The 10,781-nt window shown below is 34.8% G+C and overlaps 1 protein-coding gene across 2 annotated transcripts in view; it reads right to left on the minus strand.

The window, feature by feature from the left end:
- The window catches only part of LOC108367462 (uncharacterized), a 32,845-nt gene extending 27,231 nt beyond the window's left edge, over window positions 1-5,614 (minus strand). The window contains exons 1-2 of one of the 2 annotated variants that reach the window (XM_017622076.1): window positions 5,430-5,614; window positions 4,921-5,094 (exon numbers count right to left, since the gene is read on the minus strand). The gene's annotated coding sequence lies outside the window, so the exon portion shown is untranslated. Of the gene's footprint in view, window positions 1-4,920 lie in introns of both variants that reach the window. The other variant, XM_017622075.1, reaches the window with a different exon arrangement.
- Between the last annotated feature and the right edge of the window lie 5,167 nt (window positions 5,615-10,781).

Below are 10,781 nucleotides of genomic sequence, written 5' to 3' on the forward strand. Positions count from 1 at the left end.
ATCGTGTTACCAGAGCGTAACAAGTTATCGTTATTTGTCGTAGCTTTTGAAGAATATGGAGCGAGTTGTCGAAATTTGTAAAGGCATCCAAAGTTTATTGAGTTATCGATTTATATCGGGATGTATACATGTTAAATTATCGAAATTTGTCGATAGCTTTTGCAATATATGGAGCCATCAAAATTAACCGAGTTACCGAAATTTATAAAGGTATCTAAAGTTTATCAAGTTAGCGATTTATATCGAAATGTATACGAAAAATTATCGAAATTTATCGAAAATTATCAAGTTATCGAGTTTTGTTGAGCTATCGGATGTCAGCGTTTTTGAGATTCATCGAATCACCGATGTGTTTCAAATAATCGAAATTTAACGACAAACTGGAATGTATGGGGTCAAAATTCTCCAGAGGCCTTCAAAGTTATAAAATGCAGTCACATTTTAGTTCCAAAGCAGGAGATTTTCCTTAAAAGTTAAGTGACGTTCTAAGTTAAAAAACCTCCCCAAAACTTGAGAACGGTCGAATTTCGACAGTAACTGGCATTCTTAGTTATTATTATTACTTAAGTTGGCAATGGAAATATGACGACCACAAAGCCATAATCTTAGCAGATGAATGTGCCACTACCACTGAAAATCGTGAATTGTTGATGAAAATGTTGGACCACAATTTTTCAATAAAAAAATATGTATTTTGGGCGAGTTCGTCGGGTCTGGGTTATACTAAAATTGAATAGGCTACAAAACTGCATACCCGATTTTTTTTTTCAGAAAATATCATAACCTAAAAATTTTTGAAATTTGCTGTTTTTTTATAAATCTTGTACAAGGATAGAAACTTTTAGTTACATCGTTTTCGTTGTTGGATAGACCATATTTAAAAAATAAATTTAAAACAAATGGTCAAAACTGGTAAGGAAATAGTGCCCCTAATTATGTGGAATTTACTGCAGTTAATCTGCATCAAGTCCTACTGATAATTCTCAAAATTAATGCGCCGCTGGCTGTTGCCTATTGTGAATGAAATACAATCGGGTTAACAAATAAAGTAAGTTTGTTCGGCATCCGTGGTGGCTAAGTGGTCAGATTATAGCGTTTAGTTTCGTTAAAAAGGCCACAAAATATAATTAAATTTGAAAATGTAATCGAGGGAACTAAAAATTTAGTTCAAAATAAGTTTGCAGGCCGTGGGAATTGAATCCAGGACTTCGCGGCTCGCTGAATCCGCAATAGCTACTAGCGTCTGTCAGGGTACAATTTTGATCGGATAAACTGCGCCGTTAATCCGGATTAACGTTGCTGCCTGTTTATGCTATTAGCCGACAAACGTTGTGCACCAGCTTATCTCCCCGAAAAAAATTGGCACAGGTTGCAAAATGCGCATGCAAAATATTAAGCAAATTATGTGGATTAAGTCAATAAATATGCATTGTATGTACATACATAGCTGCAGCTAAATAGAAATTGGCGCTAGAAGTCTGCGCAAATGTGTAACAATGCAATGTGACACCAACGACGCCAAAAGCGACAGCAACAGGAAAAATGGTTGAAATTGAAAAATTGTTAAAATAAATAGCTTATATATTTTTTCCACTCGCAAGTCTAGCTAAAGCTCCCGCATTTCAAGCTGCCCATTTACAGTAGTTAAATCGTGTCAATCACTGGACCGTTCGCCCCACAGTGAGGCAAATGCCACACATTGTTGGTAGAGTGGCATGTAAACACTTTGGCACGGCATGTGTGTGGAATGCTATTTGAAATGTGCAGCAGGCTGCTTAAAAAAGTGCACATGAAAATCTAAGAAAACTTTTTTTAACTGCATTCAATACAGGCTATGAAGAATATTAAAAACGGTGGCAAGTGACACTCGTTCGTTGTAACAGCAGTGAACGATAAATTGTCACCCGCTATGTCTGCTGTCATTCGAGTAGTATTTACTATTATTTGTGTGCGACAAAATGAAATGACAAAGGCAAACCCATTCATTGTCACAACAGAATGGACACGAAATTGTCGCACGAATCAGCAGCTCTGATTATTCGGCTATTTATGTACAAACATACATACATATGTGCATATTGTATTCAAATTTCAAAAATGGCTTCCAGTGATCTCGCTAGAGATTATCTTTGGTCTTCTAGTGGCGGCATGCCACCGAGAAGGCGTGAAAAGCGATTTATTACCCAAAAATGGAGAAGTTCGGGATTTATTCTTAAAATAAACTATTAAGGAGATTTTATTTGAAAACGTGTAATTTTTTTTGCTGAGCTTATATGATTAATGTTTTGTTTTTTTTTTTTTTTAGAAAAAGTTGATGAAGCTTTCTGCATAAAAGGTTGACATTTTGAGAAAAAGCATTTGCTTAGGTTTTATGCATACGGCCCAACATGTAGTTATGAAAAATGATATTTATTACGAGAAATTCTTCAGCATTTGCTTAAAAATTTCGTTTTTTTTTTTTTAGTTATGACAGTAGTTTAGTAAACGAGCGAAATGTTTTACTAATTAAAAAATAATGATTTCCGCGAAGCAATAAAAACTTGCTATTCAAACACACATAGTAAATGAGAAACAGTAAAACTCACATACTTTCACATTATTATTTAAACACATAAATCGCTTAATCGTAAAACATAACTCGTAGACATTCCATTATGTTTTTGTAGGCGCGCAAAGTGGGCAGATTTACGACCGATTTTTACAGCCAATCTATTACAGTTTTCATATTTTAAATGACATGTAACTGCAACAAAATGACTAGGAAAAATGCAGTTGCCGTTGGAAATACATAGCAGACCCGCTAAGCCATTATCGAGACGATTAGAACATAAAACAGAAAATTATAGGCTATTAAGCGGCACGCACTTAAAACAATAATAATAACAACAACAACAATGTCTAACTGGAATTTAAAAGCGCAGTGCAAAAAGTGCTGTATCGTAGACAAAAGCTTGAAAAATATTAGACACAAGCGAATGCATATTTAGATTTAGCGAAATAAAAAAACTAAGAGTTCAATGTATACAAGTAGTTGAACGCAGTTTCGCAGGCCTTTCGCATTTTGCGTGTACAATAATCCACTCTGGTTAAAAAAAATCAATTTATTTATTTATTAGTTTAAGCGAGATTATTCGCACCAATATTAAGTTCTAGTATAATATTTCACGCCTGCCAATGCCGAGTATGCGGCTGCGCAGAGGGGCAACTGACTGCACTAACTAAATACGTATGTGGGTTATGTCTACGCGGCTATGTTACGAATAGCTTATCGGCACAATCTAAGCGGCTTATAAAAACCACATTGGCCTGCATATATTTACATATTGACTATATTTGTAATATATATGTTGTCGCAGATATGCTTTGAACATTTAGTTTCGCATATTGAATTTACTTGTATTTATTATTAATTGCGAAATAATAAACATTTGTTTGTCAATATGTCAAACAAAGTACCTGTCGCCGTGGCTACCAATCAAAATCGCAATAAAAATACATAAACTTTTACAAAAATGGCATAATATGCTCATATTTTACATGCACTTGCTGAAGTATTTATGTATGTGTAAATAAGCAGTTCATTTGTAAGTACATAAGTACATACATATGTATTTATGTTGCCTAGCGTAGGTGGCTGGGTGGTTTGTCATTTTATAAAAGTAATTGCAGGCGTTAATTTAGCGATAAGATGTCTGGCATATGTAGTTATCAACAGCTGTTTCATAGATACACAATCCGCAAGCTTATTTCCTACTTGTCTCATTGCCGACCTGTCAGCACCTAGCGGGCAACATTCTAAAAACTATCTACCACCCATAATTTTCTTGCTTACATACCTATGTACATGTTTATATTTAGAGGCGGCTTTTATCTGGTTTAATGAACTGTGAATGTAAAACCGCCGCCGGTGTAGATAACCAGAATATGCTGGGGGAGAAAAATTATGCAGCAAGTTGACAGCGACAGCAGTAATTACACAGATTTAATGCAGTGTGTCTCCTTCCGCACTTTGATCAGTATTAACTAAGTAGCAGGCACCAATGAACCATTGAAATTACTTTGTAATAGAGAGCAAAATATGTCTTCTTAAATGTAAATAATCGCCTCTACAACTAGCTTCTAGTCGAAAGAGTATGCTAGAATATAAAAATGGATAAATTTCCATAAAAATTCCTTGCTGTTGATTAACTGGCCATTTTAGATTCTATCAGAAAGTATATATGCAAAATATGAAACTACTTTTTCCATTTTATTTTACAAGCATCAAAACGACAAGAGGTGATCCACAAGAAGACTCCTCGTACCTCAGCCATTGTCGAAAGCCGTCAAAATCCACAGTCGGTTATGGTCTGGGGTGGAATTTCCGCCAGCGGCGAGACTTCTCTGCCAAAATTAACCAAGAGGTGTACCGCCGCGATATTCTCGAGTTCGCGGTGCTTTCGTGGGCGATATGGAATGGATGTTTCAAAAATATTCTTTTCTAGCTCACAAAGTGAGAATGACGCAAAACTGGTGCAGAACACATTTTCTAGACTTTATCTCGTCTGAGGAATCGCCCCCTACTCGCCGGATCTTTACCAAATAGACTATAGAGTGCAGTGGATTTTGGAGTCGAAAGCATGTGCTAAGCGCCACAAAAGTCGAAAATTTGAAATCACCTTTGGAATTCTGTATCGCCGTCAAGGGAGACATTTTGAAACCACCTAAATTTGTTGTTAATAAATATCCATGTTCACGGTGAGCTAGGATAAGGTTTAACCCAAAAGTCCGCGCCCATCCAAGTTTTCTCCAAATTGTCATTTTGTCAACATAACCAAATGGTTTGAGCTAAAAATGAAAATCTTCTAATGGGGTATATAATGCTATTTTACAAAAAGTTGTGCAATTAGATAAAATTAGTAAATTAGGTGTTTGACTTACCTTTTGGTTGTTATATCACAGAATCGTTGTATGAATGAAGTTAAAACGATTTTTTTTTTTGCTTTTGTTAAGTTGTAATTAGTTGTGTGTAATGCGATGCCACTTCAAAGTGATTCATGTGTTGTATGTATTTAGTTTTATTATTTAATTTTTGCTAACACCTCTTTTCACCTTCTAAAATAAGCCGTTTTATTAAAAAAAAACGATTGAATTGCGTTGAAATACCGCAATATTTCTTCAATACTAAATTGTTATAATACACAATTGAAAGTAATTTACCTTTAAAAAAAAAAAAACTATTAGAAATTATATAAGTAGATACTTTTTGTTATTTATGATTGAAAAATGAACTTTCGATTATTTGATTTAAATTTCGATAGATAGAAAGAAACGTTATGATGTTAATTGGCAAGCAACTACTTTTTATCGCTTGTCTATTTATGCTCATTTATGAATGAAGCGTTGAAAACTTGAATGAAAAAGGGGGCTCTTGGGCCACTAGTGTTTACATGATGAACGGCAGAGTGGCAGAGAGTGGCAACAGCGTTTTTTGTTGAAGTTGTGTGTTTTGTGTTTGCGTTCGTTTTTTCGTAATTTTTTGTTTGTTTTTTTTTTTGCAAAAAATATAGACGAAGACGTTGTTAAAAGTTGTTTTAATTGTGGTTCAGTTGCCGTTGTTTTTTTATGGTGCTCGGTTAGGCTGAAAATAGAAACAAGAAGTGTAAAAAAATTTACATAAGAATGTCAGTTGAATAAAAGAATTTTATATTTGCAAATATTTGAACTATTGAATAAATAATTTAAATTCATACATATATACCATACGTATCTATAGTATGAATATGTATTTTACATAAGCTGTTAACAAATAAAATTTGTGACGAAAGCTATAGTGCTTGTTATAACTATATGACATCCACATATTTATTGAAAAGATTTACTATATTCTTATTTCTATTTTTTTATAAAATTGCAAATCATTGTATAAAAAAAAACAATATAAATCCACGTTTCAAACTTTGTACAAAAAAAAAATCAACGGATTTTCTTTAAAATTTCACAAATTTTTTTAAGAGTTTTTAGAAAATGCAGGAAATACCATTGATTTTTGGATTTTTTTTTTTTTTTGTTAAAAGTTCCACTCATACGAAGTATTTAAAATGTGCAACTTAATTTATATATACGTTTAGGAAAGTGTACAACACCAGCAGCAAAAAAAAAGGCCAAAAATGAACGGTATTTTCTAGCCACTTTAAACTTGCCCTTATAGAATAACAATTGAATAATAGTTGACAAATTTTAAACATTGTTGTTTTTTTTTATTTTTTTGTTTTTGTACACAGATTGCTGCTTAGATTTATATGGTGTTTGTTATATAATGAACTTTATTTTTATAAAAATAAAATAATTAAAATTGAATAATAAAAAAATCAATAGTCAAACAATATTTGGTTGTCGTATAGTTATGATACGCACTATATTATAGTACAAAATATTTGAATTTCATTACATATAGAAATATTGTAGCTATAGATTCGAAATGCACGCAACAATCAGTTAGCACAACAACCGCAAAAGTGATCAACAGAAAGCAAAAATTCAAACCTCTGGTGAATGGTTGTCTGCCAGTTAACCGTTTGACAGACAGTTCTGGGTGTAGCTGGACACTCTCTTTTTTTACACACTAAATGCCCGCATACCAGTAATGTTGTTGGCCTTTTATTTAGAACAATTGTATGAGAATTACTTAACTTTCAAACTATTATTCAATAATGTACTTAGTACATACAAATGGCAAAAATGGAAAATCTAATTAAATTAATGTGTAGCACACGTAATATGTATCAGCCGGAGTCAAGTTATTTAATATTTCAGAACTAGTTTTATCATTGTTCTAATTCTTTTTGTTTCATTTCGTTTCCCAGTTCATAACACACCTATTTGTTGAACTACAATTCATACACATGCCCAATTATATTATATACATATTTGTTTTTTTGTAGGTGTGTATTTAAGTGACCCATGCTTTATATTAACAGGAAATAAAATATAAAAGTAACTGTTAATCACACCCGGTATTTGCTGCACAACAGCTTTAAAATAACTAATAGTAATAATGGGCTTAAAAGGAGTCTGAGACATTATGCGGGTACACGCTTTGTGGTTAAGTTTGTATGAAATTACAGCCGTCTGTCTATGCCTTGCGGGGCAGCAACAAATTAACTCATATTTTGTTATTAAAGTAAATTAGTTGAAAATGTGTGCAATAATAAAACTTACATACAGTTATGCATTGATACACTTTTGCTTTGTTTAATATATACCGTTTAATTGTCCGCAGTTATAGCCTGGCTGCACATGCGCATACGTCAATAGAGTATATGTAGCTGTATCCGGTTATTTAGAAACCGAAGGCTGAAGTGTTCTGAATGTACGAATATAAGGTTACGTTAGGTTATTCTGGCTGGCTGACCGCCCCGCACAAACCAATAGGTCTCTAGTGATTCCAGATGTAGATAGAGATTTAGTTAAATACGTTCGAAGTATACATCATTTAGGATGTCAACGCTTTTTGAGAATTTCAGCAGTGCTTGAAGCCCAAGCATTGCCACGTCTTCAAGCTTATTAAAACTCAGCAGGACAATGGCAAAGGATTTCTTCTAGGGTCTCCCTTCAATAACAGCAATCCCCATTTTTCTGGCGTGCGCTGCCAACATTTTATGTCCTGTTAGGACATCTATCATGGTTCTGCAGTTAGCCCAAAATTGGAGATTTTCATTGCCAATTTTCAGTCAGTTAATCTGTGAACTTTTGTTGAAAACATATTCGAAAGAATGTATTTAGATAAAATTGAAAATTAATATTGTAGAGACTTATGAATCATCAACAAAGGAACTTCAATTTCTTAAAAGTTTTCATATGTAATTAAGAAAGAAGCTGTAATGATCTGATTGTTTGTGAAGCACTCTTCTGCTGTATCATCATCATCCTTCAAATCATTAAGACCTCTTCAGCATCAGAACCGCACAATCGCCAAAAGTCATCAACATCAACTGAAACTCGTGTTTGTTTTCACTTGTTCAACAATTGCGAAATTTCACACGCACACACACCAACAACAACAGCAATCAATGTAGCAGAGCAACCATTGTGTTAAATATTTAGCTGGGAATCAGTTCAAGTCAAGTCGAGATTATCAAAAGGTGTAATTTCTTCTTTACCGACAACCAAGTAAAGAGTCGTCATAAATGTATGTACATTAGGGTGGTAAAAAAAAAAAGTAAATTCGGAATTTTAATGCACTCACCTCCTGGGATTATTCTGTACCGCAAAATTATACCCCTTTTTTATTTTGAAATCGAAAATCGCTCAAAGTTGTCCATGTATTTTACATGGGGGAAAACAAGTTTTCGTAGAAATGGCTTAGAATATTTGCAAATCATTATTTTTTTTCGATCGGAAAACCTCTCTTCTCTTCAAAAGACTTCCAATAATGATACCCAATTGTTTATATTCCATTTTTTAATGCTAGCGATTTTTTATGGGTCCACAATTGCATTTTTTGAGGTTTTTCGGGGCCCTATAAGAATAGTTAGTAACAGTTAGTAATAGAAAATGGTTAAATAAAAAATTGGGTATAGTTATTGGAAGTCCCCTAAAGAGAAGCAAAGTTTTCCGATAGAAAAATAATGATTCTCAGGTGTGCTATACCATTTCTACGAAAACTTGTTTTCCCCCATGGAATGGAAAACTTTGAGCGCTTTGAGCGACCTCTAAATATTTTTTGATTTCAAAATAAAAACAGGGGAATAAGTAGTTGTTTTCGCTATAGAACAATCCTAGAGCAATGAGAGCATTAAAATTCTGACTTTACTTTTCCACATGCATTTTTCGCCCACCCTAAGTTTTAGTAAGTTTAGTTACAACTTCAAACAGAATCCGTTCGCTGCAAACAACGCACCTCAAAACAAAGGAGCGAAAATAATAAAACTAACGCTGCTGTCGCAGCCGCCGTGGCAGTAAAAGTAGCAAATAAGTAATAAAAGAATACAATTGTTTGGCTGACACTTGAGCCTTTGTTGTTGCACCGATGCCGCCACTTGCTGCCATTGCCGTAATGACTGTTGCTATTGCAAATATCTTTTTGTGAGGTTGATGTTGATGCTGCTGCAAGCAACATGCAATTTTTTGAATGTCATAAATTGCTGCAAGTACAGAAAAAAAGACACATGCAACAATTCTACAAGTACTTACTAAGTATATTAAGCTATGTGTCACTGACTGCGACGACTTAAGTACGCGTTGTTTTTATTTGTACAAGTTTTTGTGTTTATACTCATATATGTGTATGTGTTTACACGAAAACTGACAAAGAACAATCAGTGCCGCTGCACTGTGCATACGAGGAAGGTATTTATGTAAGTATGTATGTATGTGGATGTAATGCATTTGTAAATACTATACATGCACCTTAGACCGGGTCGATCGCATTGCGATAGAAAAAAGTCATACGCAGTTTGTAAGCCCACCAACCCTGAAAGGTGCCGAAAAAACCTGTGGAAATCCCGAGAGTTCCCGAAAAATACATGTCTGAAAAATCAGTAGTGTGTAAACTATATGTTGTGGTGATCCGATTCCGACAGATAATTAGGTTAGGTTAGGTTGATTGTGGCAGACCCCGCAGGTGGGTCTCACTTAGACATTAATAACAGTCCATTGTGCTACCATATTACGCAATTTAGTTAGAACACTAAATACAGGTTATCTGTGTTAAGCCAAGAGAAGCGCTGGGTGCCCAAAACAAAGTTCCGCAGGCAGTTGACATCCACTCGGGAGAGCTCCCCGGGAGTGTTGTTGAAACGCGCACCGAGGAAGTATGGAGATAGTTCCACCTCGTCTTTAAAACTGTGGCGGTAGTAAGAATCCGTGAAAATATTTAGTCGTACCGCGTGGGTTCCTAAAGGACAATGACCGGTAAGTAGACCTGTAAGAATCGAGATCTGGCGCTTAGTCAGCTGCAGAAGCTTCCTTGACCTTGGCCGACTATGAGCTCATCTGTTCAGAAGCAGGCCACATGTTGCCAATGGAACTCATATGCCTTCCCTGTCCGAGTTGAAGGCCCAGCGCCCTGTTGGCGCTTGGCTATCAGAGTAGATATTTACCTTCCTAGTCGACAAAACATTGATGCATAGCCAATTCTGCTGAAAGACGCTTGAAAGATCCGGCAGTCTCAACATAAGATCTAATGAAAGTTCCTGACAGTGGACACCTCCTCCAACTCTCTCGTGCAGCTTCGATCTGTCCGTGAAGATGTTTATTGGACCTCTGCTTCAGAGACTACCATTCTCCCATTCACCTACATTTTTGGAGGTATTTTGAAATCGGTCCAGCCTCACGTAAATCTTAATATTTTTCCGAAATATTTTGGTGGACATCTTAAAATATAATCAATTTTGCAACCCCGGCGGAAAAACCGCAACTTTTTTTGGTGATGCAGTCTAATGTACATACATAAATAGATATTTGTTATTTATTTCTTTTTTTTTTGCAACAATCGCACTAAAATCTTACTCTTGACAACTGAACGCCTTTACAAGTCAGATGCGTATTTTGGCGCCATTCACACGTCGCCGGGCCGTCATTTATATAAGATGCTGGGGTCAAAGAGGTTATAAATAACTGCAAATGTTTTACTTCTAGCAGTAATAAATTGTTGTACACAAATTTTTGTTTTAAAACAGTTGTATAGTTATGTAACAACAATAATATTCTCTCTGCTGTACATTTCTCTCAATTTTCTATAGTTTTCAATAGTTAACACAAAAATTGTTTGCTTAATTAGGTTACCAGAAAAAAATTAA

The sequence above is a fragment of the Rhagoletis zephyria genome, unplaced genomic scaffold (assembly GCF_001687245.7).
Source record: "Rhagoletis zephyria isolate East Lansing unplaced genomic scaffold, Rhagoletis_zephyria_1.1 Rzeph_scaffold_02694, whole genome shotgun sequence".
In the NCBI taxonomy this organism is placed as follows: domain Eukaryota; kingdom Metazoa; phylum Arthropoda; class Insecta; order Diptera; family Tephritidae; genus Rhagoletis; species Rhagoletis zephyria.